Source organism: Callorhinchus milii, unplaced genomic scaffold, assembly GCF_018977255.1.
Source record: "Callorhinchus milii isolate IMCB2004 unplaced genomic scaffold, IMCB_Cmil_1.0 Scaffold14, whole genome shotgun sequence".
Taxonomy (NCBI): domain Eukaryota; kingdom Metazoa; phylum Chordata; class Chondrichthyes; order Chimaeriformes; family Callorhinchidae; genus Callorhinchus; species Callorhinchus milii.
Genome location: NW_024704755.1, coordinates 1,594,114 through 1,607,830, shown reverse-complemented (window position 1 = coordinate 1,607,830; position 13,717 = coordinate 1,594,114).

Genomic DNA, 13,717 nt, shown 5'->3' with positions numbered 1-13,717 from the left:
AGGAGAGAGACTGGAAGAGAGAGAGAGACACACACACACACAGAGAGAGAGAGATAGGGATAGTCAGGCGATAGGGAGAGAAGAAGATAAGAAGGAGGGAGGGAGGGAGGGAGGGAGAACACACAGCGATCGCTGTCTGGAGAAAGGAACGCGTGGTGAGGGAGGGCTGGAGATGGAGACAGAGTCACCACTCACTGTTTGAAAGAAACGCAGCTTTTATAACAGAGGCGACGTCAGGTTTCTAATGGGGAACCGACAAACAGCGGCGGCCAATGGCAAAGGCGCACAGAGCAGCCCCGGGGCTCAGCACAACAGCCACCAGCAAAGCCAAGAGACTTCCCAACCTGTCACCCCCCCCCCAACCCACCCACACCCCCCCAACCCACCCACACAGCCCCCAAGCCACCCACCCACACCCCCCCCAACCCACCCACCCACACCCACCCCCTAACCCACCCACCCACACCCACACCCACCCACACCCCCCCACACCCACCCCCCAACCCACCCACACACCCCCAAGCCACCCACCCACCCCCCCCCAACCCACCCACACCCCCCCAACCCACCCACACAGCCCCCAAGCCACCCACCCACACCCCCCCCAACTCACCCACCCACACCCACACCCACCCACACCCCCCACACCCACCCCCCCAACCCACCCACACCCCCCCAACCCACCTACCCACACCCCCCCAACCCACCCACCTACACCCACCCACCCCCAACCCACCCACACCCACCCACACCCAACCCACCCACACCCACACCCCCCCACACCCCCCCAACCCACCCACAACCCACCCACCCACACCCAACCCCACCCACACCCCCCCAACCCACCCACACCCACCCCCAACCCACCCACACCCCCCCCAACCCACCCACCCACACCCCCCCCACCCCCCAACCCACCCACACCCCCCCACCCCCAACCCACCCACCCACACCCCCCCACACCCACCCCCCAACCCACCCACACACCCCCCAAGCCACCCACCCACACCCCCCCAACCCACCCACCCACCCACACCCACCCCCCCAACCCACCCACACACCCCCCAACCCACCCACCCACACCCACCCACACCCAACCCACCCACACCCCCCCCAACCCACCCACCCACCCACACCCACCCCCCCAACCCACCCACACACCCCCCAACCCACCCACCCACACCCACCCACACCCACCCCCCCAACCCACCCACACACCCCCCAACCACCCACCCACACCCCCCCCCAACCCACCCACCTACACCCCCCAACCCACCCACACCCACACCCCACCCACACACCCCCAACCCACCCACACCCCCCCCCACCCACCCACACCCACCCACACCCACCCACACCCCCCACCCACCCCCACCCCCAACCCACCCCCACCCCCCAACCCACCCACACCCACACCCCCCCCTAACCCACCCCCACACCCCCAACCCACCCACACCCACCCACACCCACACCCCCCCCAACCCACCCACACCCCCCCCAACCCACCCACACCCCCCCCAACCCACACCCACCCCCCGCAGCCATCAGCTGACTGTCAGCTGGGAATGAAAGGCTGGCTGGGTCTTTGGCTGTAGCCAGGCTGGGCTAGCACTGGGTGATGTTGTAGCCAGGCTGGGCTAGCACTGGGTGATGCTGTAGCCAGGCTGGGCTATACTTGGCGAATCCAGGCGGGAATCTAACTTTCGCTTTAAGGCATTTATATATAAACTAAGAGGGTAGTGTGTGGGGGGGTGACATCTTGTTAGTTTTGTAAATAAGTGGGAAAGTTTATCCAATGTATGTGGGTGTGTATCTATGCTTATATGTATGTGTGTTGTGAGAAAGAATGTATGTATTTGTGTATATGTATGTATGCATCTATGCATATATGTATGTGTGTGTGTGTGTATGTATGTCTATGTGTATGTCTATGTATGTGTGTGAAAATATGTATGTATGTGTGTGTGAGAGAGAGAGAGACATATGTACCTGTGGGGATGTGTGTGTGTGTGTGGATGTTGATTTTCTTTAAAGAAAAGAACGATGTAATAATAATGTTACACGTTAAACAGAAGCGTGGGGTGGGTGTCGTCGTCGTTGTTGTTGTTGTTGATGGGGTGGGTGGGTGGGTATAAATATAAGGACTTCCAATTCAGAGTGAGATAATTCCCAAGGCTTTCCCGGAGAAGTCAACCATTGTGTGTGTGTGTTTGTGTGGGTGTGGTTGGAAAATAAAAAAAATCCTACAAATTAATAATGATAATAATAATAATAAAAATAACCCTTTGCATTTGATACTACAACAGGAGGACATCTCAAAGCTCTTCCCTGTGCAAAGTGTGACTGTATGAGGAAACAATGGTCCTTCCCCCCCCCACCCCCCCCCCAACCCCCACCCCCACTACCAATTAAAAAATAATTTTAGTTAAGTGACTGTACTTAGTTCCTCTCGTGCCTCTCAAACACACAAAAAGCACCGTTTTTTTTTAATTTCTCAAGTGAAATAAAATAAGAGAGAGAGAGGTGTGTGTGTGTGTGTGTTTGTGGGGGGGGGGGGTGGGGGGGGATCTATATACAATTACCACAAGCTTGAGTTTTGAACCCACACAGCGCCCCCTAGCGAGAGAAAGTGGTAATTCACAGTGTTTCCCACCAAACTCCCTCTCTGGTCTGTCGTTGTGATTGAATGCTCAGCGTTTCAATAAGTCAGGACAGTCCACACACACACACACACACACACACACAGCACTGTGTTCCAGCAGAAAAAAAGCTTTCAGTTAATATAATCCTTAAGCCCCAAACATTGTAACTTCTTTCTAAATCGATCCTGACACCCACACGTTAAACATTCTGGAGTTTGGGTGGTGGTGATTTTGTACTTAAAAATTATTATATGATAATCTACACCCCCCCCCACCCCACTCACACACACACATACACACACACACACACACACCTACTAATAAAAAGAGCAACACAGGTGACCAACAATTGACGGGTTAGTTACTTACGTTTTAGGTTCAAATATTTCTAATTATTTGAAGGTGCAATTTGAGGATTTATGATTTGTGTGTGAGAGAGAGGGACAGTGTGTGTGAGAGAGAGAGACAGTGTGTGTGAGAGAGCCACCGTGTGTGTGAGAGAGAGAGAAACAGTGTGTGTGTGTGTGTGTGTGACAGATAGAAAGTGTGTGTGAGAGAGAGAAATAGTGTGTGTGTGTGTGTGTGTGACAGATAGAAAGTGTGTGAGAGAGATGGAGTGTGTATGTATGTGTGAGAGAGGGAGAGAGTGTGTGAGAGAGAAAACGTGTGTGAGAGAGAGAGAGAAAAATAGTGTGTGTGTGTGTGTGTGACAGATAGAAAGTGTGTGAGAGAGAGATGGAGTGTGTATGGATGTGTGAGAGAGGAAGAGAGTGTGAGTGTGAGAGAGAAAAAGAGTGTGTGTGTGTGTGTGTGTGTGACAGATAGAAAGTGTATGTGTGAGAGATAGTGTCTGTGTGTGTGTGAGAGAGAGAGATTGTGTGTGTGTGTGTGAGAGAGAGAGATTGTGTGTGTGTGTGAGAGAGAGAGAGATTGTGTGTGTGTGTGTGTGTGAGAGAGAGAGAGAGAGAGATTGTGTGTGTGTGTGTTCACTGGGATCACTGCTGAAATGAACACAAACACACCTTAAGGGTCTATAAGTCGAGCAACTTTGCTAACTAACTGCTAACTCCCAGCATTGCGTGATATCTTCCAGATCAACAGAAAGTAGGGAAGGAGAAGGTGGGGGATAAGTGATGCACTTTATTTGGGGCTAAATCATTTTGAATCTGTTGTTGCTTTGATTTTTTTTGCGCCCCCCCCACCCACCCAAAAAAAAATAGCTTGTTCTCATCGGTGTCAAAAGTATCTGAGAAATGGTGTTTGGCTTCTTTATCCAAAGGATAACACATACAATCGCTTTGTAAAACGGAGACATAAACACACACATAGACAGACCCTCTGTGGAGTGGGAAGAGTGAGGGAGGGAGAGAGAGAGGGAGGGAGAGAGAGAGGGGGGGGGGTTGCAATCTGTATTTGCCATGTTTTGTTGTGGTTTGTCTTTCTCGAGTCCAAACATTGGCATTAAAATGGATTTTTGGAAATAGCAAGTAAGAAAAAAACACTCCACATACACCCCTTCCCTCCAAATGTCACACGCATTTTTTTTTACTGTATTGCTAAGGGGAGAATTTGGTGAACATGTTGAATGAAGGGTGTTTGATGGGCAAACGATTTCTCATTCCTGTGCATTTAAAGTAATAAAACGACTTATCTGGTCGGATAAAAGTCACCTAATCGCTATCTCGCGTTTGTTACACACTCATTCACTCACTCACTCACTCACTCACTCAATCACTCACTCACTGGTGAGTCCTCATCAACCACAGAAAACAACATTTGAGTGCACACATACACAGATGGGCAGAAAGACAGAAGACACAAGCTTGGACAAATAGGGGAAGTTATTACAAAATCAAGGGACACAAGACTGAGGTGGGAAGATTGACTTTAACAAAGGAACAACATCACTCCATTGAGATCCTCTCCATTGAGAGAGAGAGAGAGAGTCACAGTTAGAACACACGACACAAGGTTTGGGTTATATTTTGTCACACCAAGTGATTGGTAAACAGCGCTGGGGTGCGTTGGCAATGAATGCTCTGTCCTTAATGCAGTGTTTTGGCTTAAGAGAAATTGCCATCCCCCCCTCCCCCCACAAAAAAAAATGACCTCTGGCACTTCAGTGATCAATTAAACCAGGGGAAGTGGAGAGGAGAAGGGAGATACAGAAGTCTGTTAAACTTTTCCCAATATTTCGCAAACTCTGAGCTACCTATGTGTATATATGTGTGTATGTGTGTGTGTCTGTGTTAAAATCTCTTCCTGTTGCATTTTACCAGAGTAATGTATGACTGTACACTTTTCACTGCAATCTAACTCAATCTCACTCAATCTGAGCCCATTTCCCAGAACTGTGCAGAAATTATAAACCTGCACATTTTCAAGCGCTACTTGCAATATTTCCGAGCCACCACTTACTTGCAATAATAATCACCTTTGCATTTGTTATGGCGCCTCATCACGTCTTTGAGACATTTCAAAGCGCTTCATAGAACATACTGTAAAGTGGAGTGACTGTGCATTTTGTGGGCGAAACGCAGCAGCCAATTGCACACAGCAGTGTCTCCCCAGAAAGAACCAGGGAACGAGTGTATATGTATGTGTATGCAAAGTGAATCCCAAAAACACAAAACCGATAAAGTTCCATCATTTAAACAAAAAACTACTGCAATTATGTTTTTTTGGGGTATAATAAACACAGATAAAAGCTTCACAGAACGCCCCAGTGAGAGAATGCACCAAGCGAGTTTTACAAGTGGACGAGTTGAAACGAGAGACCTTTTTTGCTCCGGTATCGTAGTGTGGACTTTAGCAAGTCAGGCTGAATCTGTACTAAAATGCACCTCACACTGTTCCCCACAGCAGCGATCTCACATGAACGCAAAGATTATGTAGCTCTCTACCCCCGAGGCTCTGTCGTGTGTTGAACCACCATTAACATCGCTGTTTATAACCCTGTCCCAATCTGTCCTAACACTGGGGCAGTCTTGATCACAGTGGCAATTAACACACACACACACACACAGGCACTTACACTGAACTATGTGAAAGCATAAACTTACACACAATCCAACCCCAGGATTCAATTTTACAAAATATCACCTTTTTTTCTCTGAGTTTTTTTTTAAAGTTTTTTTTTGAAGGTTGAAACCTTCCTTCCACTATCCTATATGTAAAGCGCACAGTGTAATTAAATCACAAAATACACAGCCAATTCACTTTACAGTGTATGCTGCAAAGCACTTTGAGACGTCTCAAAGATACAATAAGGCGCTATATCAAATGCAAGGATTATTATTTTGATTTAACATATCCAAAACATTATTATCTGATGTAGTGCATGTAAAGTCTCAAAGCACTTCACAGGTGATTGCTGTCAAGTGCAATTAATGTCTGTTTGTAGGCAAACGTGAATACCAATTTGCATACAGCAACATCCCACAAACATTCGTAAAGTAAATTAGCAATTTAGGGGATTGTTGGCTGGGACACTGACCAGGAGAAACTCCCTTCTCTTCATCAATCGTATCACAGACTCTTTAAACGTCCACCTGAATGGGGGGACGAGACATTGGCAAAGGGAGGATGAGACGTCACTTTGACAGTGCTTCAGTTTCATCTGTAAATAACATCTCCGTCTCTGATATAACGTGACTCCAGAACCCCGCAGCTCCCTCTGCAAATTAACAGATGAGGCGTAACTGGAGAGCTGACAGAAATGTAATCAGTGTCCGTCTCTGATCCACTGTCATTTTAAAATCTGCTCTTGAGTATTGCAGCACATCACATCACACCCCACAGTACCACAAGAAAAGCAGCAGCCAGTGAACAGGGGACTGGATATAGGACCACAGGAGGATGCAAAGGAGATTTCATTGGAGCAAAAGTTTCATGCGCTCCGAGACGCTATCCTGCGTGAAGCAGGTAATATAAATGAAAGCTGCTGTTGTTGTTTCATAGAAGCATAGAAAGTTTACAGCACAGAAGGAGGTCTTTCAGTCCATCAAGTCTGCACTGGCATTCAGAGTAATGTATTCATTCAATTCCACTGCCCTGCCCTGTCCCCAAACTCCTTCAAGCCTCTATCCTTCATATACCTGTCTACTTCCCTCTTGAAACCCACAATGGACTCTACCGCTACCACCTTACTGTATTGTCTAGTTACCCAATCACCAGCTATGGAGCACCTTACCAAACACCTTCCAAAATATCTGCTTATGCAGATATCATACTCCTTCTGTGGTTCCCTCAAAATATTCAATCAAACAAGATTCAGCTGCCCTTTGCAGTTCCATTCTGCTACTCCAGGGCCATTCCCTGCTCTTCCGAATGTCCAGAAATTCATCCCATGTTATGGTCTCAAGAATTCTATTCTCAACTAAAGGAAGACCAATTATTGGCCTTAATGACCCTCAGGTTTATCTTATTCCACTTTGTTGATTTTTTTTTAGAAAAGGGAGTGTAAAATTTGCTACCCTCTAATCCTTTGGCACCATTCTCATCCCAAAGATTTTTTTTTGGGGGGGAGGTGGGGAGAGAGAGGCCAGGGGATGGCTATAATCCACTCAATGCTTTGTTCATGGTTCATTATTTCATCTCAATCTCCTGATGAGCTATCGCCTTGTAATTCCTAGTGTGTGTCTGCCATTCTCCGTCTGAACTGTTTTCGAACCCCTAAATGAGATCAGAGCCTCTGTTATTCACTAAACAAACCATCTGAAACCTTCGATTGGATTACCGTTTAGTAATTGTTCCCTCGGTGACTGTTATTCTATAAAAATCTGCCCGAACCCCTCGATCAGATCATCACATTCAAACAGCTCCAAGCTAAGTCACTGCTCTGTATGCAGGATATCTGAAGGCTTGAATCACATTATTGTCTCGCAAAAACTCAAGGTTTCCTTTATTCTCGTAAAAAATCTGCTTGAACTCTCCAGGTATCCTCACAGTGCATTGAAAACAGACAGCGTGTCGATATCAGATTTCATTTGGTTTCAGTCTGAATCCAGCCTCCAAGTCACTGTGACTCTGTTCTGTTGCATTCATTGCACCCAAACGTTTACAGTAAATTGTTTTAAAATATTTCTGGCGATTCAGAGAGACTGATGCTGGTCCCTGCAGTGACGGTTTGATATGCCGTGGGTTGGAAACGCCTGGACTTGTTTTCTCCTCTACTCCTCCAGGTGTCACTGGCTTGGTGCACATTCTGGCCCTGTGCATGGTTCATTCTGTTACACCTCACAGGGCTCAGCCAACGTGAACGAAACCGGGCTTCACTCTTGCAACTTGTCACATTATCTGACTCCCTATCAGGCTGCAGTTCTGTAACAAGCTCCCCGATCTTTATTAGAATGATAATAATGACAGCCATCCTTGCATTTGATACAGTGACTGGTCACATCATCAAGACGCCTCAAAGCACTTCATAGGATATACTGTAAAGTGGATTGACTGTGTATTTTGTGGGCGAAACTCAGCAGCCAATTTATACACATCAAAGTCCCACAAAGAGCCGAGAAGTGAGTGACCAATTTTGTCTGGGGGGATTGTCAGCCAGGACACCGGGAGAGAGAGAAACTCCCTTCTCTTTTCGAACAGTGTCATCCTTCAACACTTCCCTTAACAGACATAGACAGGGAGCTCAGTTTAACGTCTCATCTGAAGGATGGCACCTCCGACAATGCAACAGCTCCTACTCCCCTTCCCTTTAACATTTTTCTTTTCTGAAACCTCTACCCGAGTGTTAAGCAAAGCCGGTGGAGTTTGCCGAGGCCTTGGGTCACATCGACCCGTTGGTTAGCCTCTTAAAGTGGCACGGAGAATCACATTGGGGTTGACAGTGGAGAGAGAGCGAGAGAGTGAAAAAAGCTCAATTGGGATCAGCCCATGATTGGTGTGAAATGACAGGTTATCCTCTGCCGGCTGAACGACTCCTAACAGACAGTGATTAATAGGCACCAGAGAGAGGATGGCTGTCATCAGACATCAGAGCTTAGAGTTGAGCTCGCTAATGGGAAGCACTGTGGAGGTTTCGAATTGAGGCATTTACATATGTAATAAACATGTGAGTATGATCCCCTCCCCCCCGCACACACAAATGCTCACGTGTAAGGCTGGGGCGATGATTAAATTAACCAGAGGGAGTTCATTTATTAGCAGCCACAAGACTAGAGTGCGACAAGTCCCTTCCTCCTCTTTGATATAAATAAGTCGATTTTTCCCTACAATGAGTGAACTACAGGAATTTCCCTAATTCCGACTCCTGACAACCCAGGTACACGGAAGATATTGCACTGGCAATGCTGGGCTCACATCAATCTTCTGAAGATTGCTTCTTGGCACAGGAGGAAATTACTTCCAGCTCAAAAAGTTGGAGGAAAATATTTTTTTCCTTTGTTTTGTGCTTTTCGTAGAGCCTATCAAATAGTTCAAGCGCTCCGAGACGCTGTATTATGATAACAACAATAATAATAATAATAATCCTTGCATTTTAAATAGCACATCATTGAGCCGTCTCAAAGTGCTTCGCAGAATAAATATATTGTAAAGTGTAGTGACTGTGTATTTTGTGGGCGAAACATGGCAGCCAATTGCGCACAGCAGTGTCCCACATAGAGCCGTGGATTGAGTGACCAATACTAAACTTAATAATCATGTTTTTTGACAAAATCATTGCCTTTGATAAAACACTCTGTCATGCAGTAACGTATCAAGGTGCTTCATAGAGAATCACTGTCAAGTGTAGTGACTGTGCATTTTGCTGGCGAATGCGGCAGCCAGTTTGCGCACAGCAACGTCCCATAAACGGTCGGTGACGAAGGGAATGACAATTCTTAACGGGGGGTGGGTGTGGGAGGTGAATGGTTGGCAGTGACACTGGGGGAAACTGCTTTCTCTTTCTTTCCCCAACAATGTCTAAAGGATCTTAAATGGAAAACATACACATAGATATTATACACACACACACACACACACACATATATATATATTTTTGTTTTCTGAGAGAATGAAAGCCATTTTCATTGCGACACAGACCTGTCCTTTCACAGGCTGAGACACAACCTTGACGACAGGTTGGTCGAGCGAGTGGAAAATAAACTCTCCACTCAAATTGAAAAGCGATTATATGAGCACCAGCGGTGTGGGGTGGGGTGGAATGACCATGTTTTTATGACTTGATTAGCATTTAAGTGCAAAGCATAAATATTGGATACAAATTGTGTGGCTGACACGAGTCTGTGCCCTGACGTACATTATGGAAGCAATAAGAAATCAAACTGTGGGACTTAACTGCAAGACTTCACCCACGAGAGACTCTTCCTGGCACGAGCGGAGGCTGAGTGATAAGGGAGCAATCCTGCCAAGGTGGAATTATTTATGGTCCAAGTGACTGATTCAATGATTTTACTGCTAACAGTTTGTATCAAACAGCTCTATAAATAAAAGAACTGTCAACAAAAAAAGTAAGGAAAAAAAACCCCTCGGCAAGCGATGGCTCTCTCTGAATAAGGCCGGTCAAGATTATCATCAATTGTAATTATGATTATCATCATTAATAATAAAGATCTTTGCGTTTAATACAGCGTTCTACCTTTGAGATGGCTCAAAGTGCCGAGCAGAGAATTGCTATTGAATGTACTGTGGTGACTGTGCATTTGTCGGCAAACACAGCAGCCATTCTGCACACACGGGCATGAAGTGAACGACCTGTTTTAAAAGCTCTCCGGTCTCCATTATTTTGTGTAACTTATACTGAGCCAGAAGTTGGTGGGTTCAACGCCTACGTTGGGACTTTAAGCTCATATAGTCTAGGCTGACATTCCAATGCAGTCCTCAGAATTTTCTGTCAAATACAAAGAATCCCAGTACATCCCTTGATATTTGCTTGAGTTGTGGAAGCAAATGAACCCAAACACACCCCCCGAGCGTTGGATAAGGGCGTGTGGATATTTTTTGAACGAAAGGCGTGGAAAAATGGCTTATTCCCGCTAAAATTCTGCTGAACAGCACGTTTATGATACTTTCTGTACAGTCAGAATTCACTTGCTAAAAATCAACATGTTAAAGTAAAATAAATCAATGGCATCTTTCACCCACATTCTCCCAGAAGTGTTATGGTTTGTAAAGTTTGTAATGATGAAGGAAATTGAACAATAAATAATCCTGCAACAATAACTGTAACATAAAAAGCAGATTTACTCTCTCCAATTAGGATTGTTTTGCCCTCAGTTTTATAAGAAGGATTTTTCGCTGGGTAATCTCCACCAGTCACAAACATATCTCTGTTGTTTGGAATCTACGCTCACACACATAATAATAATAATATTAATATCATTATTTTTGAAGGGATTATTACCTCCGGAAAACGATCCACCAATCAACTCACAACCAGGTTCTTACTTACTGCTAGGTGAACAGAGGCAAGTGGAGTAAGGAAACATGACTAAGGTTTTGCCCTAATAATAATTATTTTGTCAAGCCATTTATTATTAAAATGGCTTGACAAAATACCTGGTGAACAAAATATCAAGCATCTGCAAAAAGTAGCTATTTTACGAAATTCAAACATACTTAGAAAAGTGACATCCATTTCATGTGTAACGTGGCAGTGTTATTGGTCTGGCTGACCCATCACTGAAAAGATTTAGAAACTGCCTCTACAGAGCCATTTAAACTGTAATAACGTCATCATAATAATAATTGTAAGGATACTAATTAATAACAATTCTACTTATTACCCTTACATTTGGTATAGCGCCTTTCATATCAGGACATCCCAGGATATACCGCACTGTAACGTGTGTGTCGTGGGCTCAGCTAAACCTCCAGGCAAAGTAAAATCTGTATCATCGGCAATTCACCCATTAAACTCCTGCCTTACAGAAGCACTTTCCCAAAAAATGCTTCCCATATTTCAGCCCAGGCAATTGACCAGAGAGTTATTGCTGTTACAGGGAGATGTATTCAACATCAGCTACGCGCACAGCTGTTTGGGGGCAGTGCACATCCTTTGAAATTCAGACAATTAGTCCATTGCGTGAAGCACGTATGGATTAACTCTGGCAGTCTAGCTAAACCTGCAGTAAAGCAGCCTGCTCGCTAATCACATGACTGATGAATGTTGGAGGTGCATTTTAAATATATTTATATATTCGTGCCTTTTTTTTCTTCACGAACAGTGTAATATTATATTAAAATACTACTTGGTCAGATTTAATCAATAACTCTCCCACCCCCACCCACATATCGAACCAGATTTATAACCACTACACTGCAATTAATTTTACTGTTGACCATCTGCATTTAAAATCTCCCTCACTTCCTCCCTCGCTCTGGCACCCTCAGTGTTAGAATTGACCGTTCGAGATTCTTAAGGCAATTGGGTGACAAATGCATCGTGTTGGGCGGTACGTTTCCCATCAGAGAAAACCAACGCAGCTTTCCATATTTAAGCCCAATAATTTATCATCGTCAATGTGTTAAACCTGCCCCATGGAACTTTTGTATTGCATGGAAATCTCAGGAAAACTGGAAAGAAGGCCACCTTTCACTACAAATTTTGGTCACTCACTCCATGTTTTGGGGAATCGAACCCGGGGCCACTCGCTTACGAGACGAGTGCGCTAACCACTGCACTACGGGGAATCCAAAAAACCCCACTTACGATCCAGTACTGATTGCAATGTTTATTAAGAGTTAACAAGACGCTTGACTTTTACAGCGGATTTGCAGAGGCTACCTTACGATACGGTGGGTCAGCGGCCTCCGAGTACCTGAAGGGCCCTGAAAGCTGTAAGCTTAGAACGAGTCTGACAGGATAAGGATCAATAGAGGCTGTGTTCCCTCCAGGGTGACAGCAGTGGCACACACAGGCCATTGCTCTACAGCTGCTGGTGTGTGTTTCTCTGCTTGGCATGAGCCGGGTTCGGTCTTGCTTGCACAAACTCAGAGCTCGTTATCAGTGAGGTCTGGAACAAGTCTGCGTTTCTTTTGGGGGGGGGTTGGGATGGTGGGGGTATTGCAACAGTAGGATGGTTGGACTGTGAGGACTGTTTAAAGGGATAGGACCGCTGCCCCAGCAACAGGGCAAGAAGGTCCAATGAGACCAAAGTATGTATAGTCAGGCCGAATGCCAGTTGACTCTGTGCCAGGTTCTGCAGTGCTTGGCCAAGAGGCAAACAAGGCTCGCATTTAAAGTGAAATATGGGCTGTGAAACTTTTTCTCCGCTGATTAGCTAAGTACAGGTAATTTGATCTCATTTTCATAATCGCTAAAGACAATCAAAATAAGTACACTTCCCCAAACATAATTCAATTCCCCGGCTCCTTGCGATTTAATTTTTTTTCTCTCTTTGGGTATTTTTCAAGGCTGTAGAAGCCTAGACATTTTCAGCACGGAATGAGGCCATTCGGGAGTGAGTGAGTGAGTGCGTATCGTACACTCAGTTTTTCTTGGAGTTGACGGAGGATTTGGCACCAATTTTAGACTTCCTTGTCTTATTCAGATGATTGATTTGGATGAAGCACACTCTTCAGCCCATCTGATCCCATTTTTCCAGAATACCCACCCGAATGTCCATAGCATCAAGGGTCTCAAAGACCCCTACTGTTATTCCTCTGCCAATCATTAATTACCCTCTGAATAAAGAAATACTTCCCGGTGTCTGCCCTGATAGAACGTGGTTGAGTTCGACCCCCTCCAATAAGATCAGGATGAAACCTGTTTCTATTTTTACAGACGCTTTAAAGAATATCATACTTAGCAGTGTATTTTGGGACAGCAACACATCTTGTGGCATCAGATGACTCTAGTGCAGGGCCTGAGGTTGGCTGGGATGGTCTATGATATCACTGGAACTCCTTGATGTGTTTTTGTCTAATAATATGCACATCTGGAACCTGTAGTGAGCTCCAGCCAACATCACAGCAATTCCAAACCACGCGCTCCAATGGCACGCCTGATTATATCATGGGATTCGGTTGCACAAGTCAGGGATCCGTTACTGCCACATGAAATAGAACACATAGGAGGCCATTTGTCCCATTAGTGTCAGGATTTGCTCTTCTGTCTATCG